General features: G+C 35.1%; 1 non-coding gene across 1 annotated transcript; it reads left to right on the top strand.

Moving 5' to 3' along the window:
• The first annotated feature begins 2,981 nt into the window (after nt 1-2,981).
• LOC128296232 (small nucleolar RNA R71) lies at nt 2,982-3,087 on the top strand. The gene has a single exon (XR_008286781.1). It is a non-coding gene; the product is annotated as a small nucleolar RNA R71 (small nucleolar RNA).
• The last annotated feature ends 2,163 nt before the right edge of the window (nt 3,088-5,250 follow it).

The following is a 5,250-nucleotide window of genomic DNA, read 5'->3' as shown; positions in this document are numbered from 1 at the left end:
TGGACAGTAGTAGTGACGTGATTTTGAAAAATCACCAAAAATAGTATAAATTGAATCAGAGACTGAATGAGATATCAAATTAAAGCTTAATGAGTCTATTTTCATATAAAAGAAACATACAAGCAAAGGAGTTCTATATTTTGAGATATTTATGTTTTTGTGAGACTGATTCAGAATGATTACGTGATCCCTTGTTCTGAATTTGGAAAATCACAAAAATTTGGAGAAAAATAATTAGAGGCTCAAAATTATATTTTTAAAATCCATAATGAGTCTATTTTCAAGATAAATCAACAAGAACATTATCTCGAGTTCTCATCTCTGTGAGATAATTATTTTTTAGTGAAGAGAGGTCAGAACTGTCAGAAAGTGAAACAGGGGAAATTTTAATGAATAAATTGTACTAATTGGATAAACTAAAAATTATGAAACTTTTATGGTGGAAAGATATGTGAGTCTAGTTTCAGGGGAAATTTACGGATCTTAATTTGGAGCTCTGTAGCTCGAATTATAAATAATTAAGTGACTATGACTCGTGTGGACAGTTTCATGTAAACATTTATTAGTAAATTGTGAAATCGTATTTACAAGAATGCTATATACATTAAGGATGTGGAATGGAGAGGAGGAGGAGGAAAATAAATATATGTGGAATACATGGAAACTATGGTATATGAAATATTGATATAATGAAATAAATGATATGTGTTTATAAGAAAACAAAAAGAGAATGTTATGTATCATGACATGTGTATATGTATATATATGACTAGTCTCAATGTAATGCTTGTTGGGTATGGAATTGAATTGAAATGTTTCAGGCATACATGTTATTCTGCGCATCTGAATCATGGTATTTTATAAAGATATGATCTAGCTTTAAATATGAATGCTTGATGATTAAGCTGAAGATATTTGGTAAGATGATAATCTTGGTATAAATGTATAAGTGGTACTATAATAAACAAGGTAAAATGAGTATGAGAGACACATGTATGATGACATACAAATGCTATGTTTGTGGTTTAATTGAGGATGTTTAATCATTAAATGAATACCATGTTATATGCTTTTGATTTTGTATAAGTGTGTAAGAGATCAAGGTTGACCAAAGCTTGGAAAATAGCCTAGGCATATTCCACACAGGCAGGGACAAGACCATGTGTCTCAGCAGTGTATGGAACATGACTTTGGGACACGAGCGTGTGGAGCCTTAAAGCATGAAATTTCCAAGATTTTCGTAAGTTCTCGGTTTAGTCCCAAACCCTTTCTAAAGTATGTTTTGGGCTCCGTAGACTCAAATAAGGGACTATGTGTAAGAGAATGAACGCTTTGAAATATGAATAAAATTTTATGGCTCGTATTTTAGTTTAATGTTTGTATGTTTGTCTGGTAACGCCTTGTACCTTAGCCCGGCCTCGGAAATGGGTAAGGGGTGTTACATATTTAGAAATATTTCATAACATGGTCATCCTAATCCTTTCCTTTCTACCTTATCTTGTTGGTGACCACATTTAAAAATTTCAATTTCATTGTTAATCTTTATCGTTAATTCATTCATTTCCAGACAAATTGTGGATTTCGATGTTGCTAAGAATGATCTACCTAATAGGATAGGTATCTCATGGTCTTCTTAAAAGTTTAATAGATGAAGCTGCGTACTTTGACTAACACATCTTCCAATACTCCTTTTGGATGCAATGAAGATCTGTTGGCCAATTTCAATGTGATTTGAGTGTTTTTGAGGTCCCTAGCCCGAGTTTTTCATATATAGATAAAGGCATTCAAGTCTTTTTAGTTTTTGAAGAACCTGTCTAATATAACCGCACTACATGAGGCGCTTATGTTAACTTGTTCTATTTTTTTAATTTTCCTATGCCTAGACGTGATTTCTTTTAGAAATTTGGCATACTTAGGGACCTTTTCAATTAATTTAATAAGAGGAAATTTAATATTTAACATTTTAAATAAGTTCAGAAAACTTAAAATTTCATCTTCATCCTACCTTTATTTTTCCTCTAACCGTGAAAGGAATAGTAACTTTATGGTCGTGGGTTCCTTAATTAGTTCTTTCTCCGACTCAACTATTGGTTCAGCTACATTTTCCAATCCTAGTTCATCATCAGCTTTTAGAGGCTCTTCATGAAGGTTATTGATGTTCCTCTAGGTTCCCTCTTGAATTGGGTTCTTTGGACTACTCAACACTTTACCCGATCTGAGCGTAATTACTTTCACGTGCACTTGCCCCTCTCTCCAAGGATTATCTTCAGTGTTACTAGGGATACCAGTACCAATTTGTCTCTCAATGTCTACCATCATGCTCATCAATTGGCTCATCTGATCTTCTAGTTTAGTCAATGTCTTCGCGGAATTAATGCACTCAAATTGCGTCTGTTTCACATATGTCCTCATTGGCTGCATTTCCCCTTCAATCCGATCCAAGCATTGACCACATACAGTATGATCATTTGGGTTGGCTCCTTTCCTGAGGCTTCTACAAATAAGGAGGTTGAAAATTAGTATTCTTAAACTAGTTAGAGTTATTACTTCCTCTTTGATTTCTGCCCAATCTTAGGTTCGAGTTGTCTCTCAATCCAAGAATATAAGTATTCAAATAGAGGTTTCCACCCATATTTCCAATGTAGTTCACATCCTCAGTTGAGTTACTAATATAATGAAAGAGTTGTTTGTCTCTTCTATAGATGGACGATACACTAGACGATGACTCTATACAATTGACTCAATCTAGTATTTGCTGGTACCTATCATCTTATTAGATAGATTTTGTCGTAGATGGTTATTGGCCATATGTATAGCGTTCAGTTGGCTACTGGCAATAGTTCATCGCTATGTTTTCTATCAACTCATACACATCCTCATATGTCTTGTTCATTAAAGCTCCTTATGTGGCTCCATCTAATCTTGATCGTGCATGTGCATCCAACCCGTTATGAAACATTTGTAGTTGTAAACACTCAGGTAGTTCGTGATGTGGGAATTTCTGAATTAATGTTTTAAAACATTCCCAAGCTTCATGAAAACTTTCTCCTTCTAATTGTTTGAACGTTGCAATCTCCCTCCTTAGTTGAACCATTTTGCTAATAGGTAAGAACTTTTGCAAGAATTTTCCTGTGAGTTCATATCATGTCATGAAAGATCCTGGTGTCTAGAAAAAGCATTATCTATTGAGGAAAAGGGGAACACTCGAAGATGAATAGCGTCATCGGTAACCCCATTATATTTAAAAGTATCACAAAGTTGAAGGAACCATTTTAGATGCTGATTTGGATCCTCTATCATTGTGCCTCTAAACTGTAAATTATTCTGAATCATCTAGATCATTGTTGGTTTAATTTCAAAATTGTTAATCGTGATGGCTGGCATTATTATACTTCCATGAACTATCTTCAGACTTGGTAATGTATAGTCCCTTAAAGTTCTTTTGTTGCACGTCATATTTATATTTGCGGGTAGCTGTCATGGTGGTGGTAGATCTTATAGGTTATTATTGTTAATTCCATCGAACAACGGTTGTCTCACAGTGATAAATTGCCTGCAACAGGTGGTGGGTTTTTCATCTACTTTTGCTGCTACTGTTGTTGTTGTAGGTATCGACAATTCCTACGAATTTTTCTTTCTAGATCGGTTGTTGGCTCTATAGATGTTCCTCTACTACGAGTCATACACTAAACCAAAATGAGAATAAAAGATGTTAATAGCAATAAGAAAATCAAATCAAATCTATAATTTAAAATTTCCTAATTATTCTATTAGAATGCAACAATTAAAATCAATCTAATGGAGTTGCCTCCCTAACAACGGCACCAATAACTTGACCACCTCCAAACATACCAACGTCCAGAGTAAGAATCCTATACAAAATATATCAAATAGGCGATGTTCGCAAGAATATGGGATAGGTTGTAATATAGTTACAACGAAGTAGGTGAGTACTTCAAGGATCGTACCCAAAGGAGGCGAGCACTAAATTAATCCTAACCTGATCACAAATTGAGCTAATTAGTAATTTAAATAAATTATATTACAAATAAACATAAAGAAGGATTTTTGGTATTTTTAAAAATAAAGAATAAAATAATACAAAAGGAAAGACTTTGGAAAATTTGAAATAGAAACTAAATTAGATTTGAGTACGGGTGAGTAGCTCACTTTGGTAATCATAACTAACTATCACTTCGAGTTCCATGTACAACCAACTAGTCGTTATGTAACAGCCATCACCCGTATTACTGAACTTATCACACATTTAAACATACATTTCACATACAATTTATCAAATCATATACATTCCATTCAAAACCAAACAATTTGTTCCTAATATGAGCTTACGAGTCCCTAAACATGTATTGGCAGTGGTTCAGGACTAAAACGATAACTTTGAAAACTTTTGAACACTTAGAAATTTTCTCAAAACCAGGGGACACATGCCCATGTGGCCCGACCGTGTCCCTCACACGGCCACAGACACGCCCGTGTCACAGGCCGTGTGGACATTCAAAATGGAAGCACATGGCCTCGTCTCAGCCCGTGACCAACACCGTGTAACTCTCTGACTTGGGTCATACGGCCAACACACACATCTTTGTGGCTAGCCCGTGTTCCCTAAAAATGGCCGTACACGCCCGTGTTTCAGGCCATGTGCTAGGTCGTGTCAAACCTGTAGGGTATACTGACTTATGCCACATAGCCAACTCACACGCTAGTGTGTGAGGCCATGTGGAGCATACTGACTTGATTTTAATTTTAACACCAGGGGACACAAGGCCGTGTAACATAACCATGTGTCACACACGACTGAGACAAACGCCCATGTCTCTGCCCGTGTGGACCAAAATAGGCTATTTACCAAGACAATTTTGCCACCCAAACTTACATGTATCTACACCACATCAATAGGCTCCAACACAAAGCATATATAAGCATTTAAACCAGCCAATTCAAATATAAATCATGCACATTCTATACTTCCATTTTACATATAGACAAATCACCAAAATATGCTATACTATTTATACCAAATTTTACTTCTTCAATTCACCAATATGACCATTATCAACTATACATCATTTGATCTATTTTCTCAAGCATGTTAATCAATCAAAACTTGGCTATTAGATATCCATTATGCTAGCTATCCACAAGCATAACATGTCTAACTTTCAAAACATCACACAAGCCACTACACACATATATATACATGATTCAAGCATACCAAAATAACCCAAAATA

The sequence above is a fragment of the Gossypium arboreum genome, chromosome 7 (assembly GCF_025698485.1).
Source record: "Gossypium arboreum isolate Shixiya-1 chromosome 7, ASM2569848v2, whole genome shotgun sequence".
Classification (NCBI taxonomy): Eukaryota; Viridiplantae; Streptophyta; class Magnoliopsida; order Malvales; family Malvaceae; genus Gossypium; species Gossypium arboreum.
Note: the sequence above shows the minus strand (reverse complement) of the source record. Positions and strands in the feature narration are given on the sequence as shown.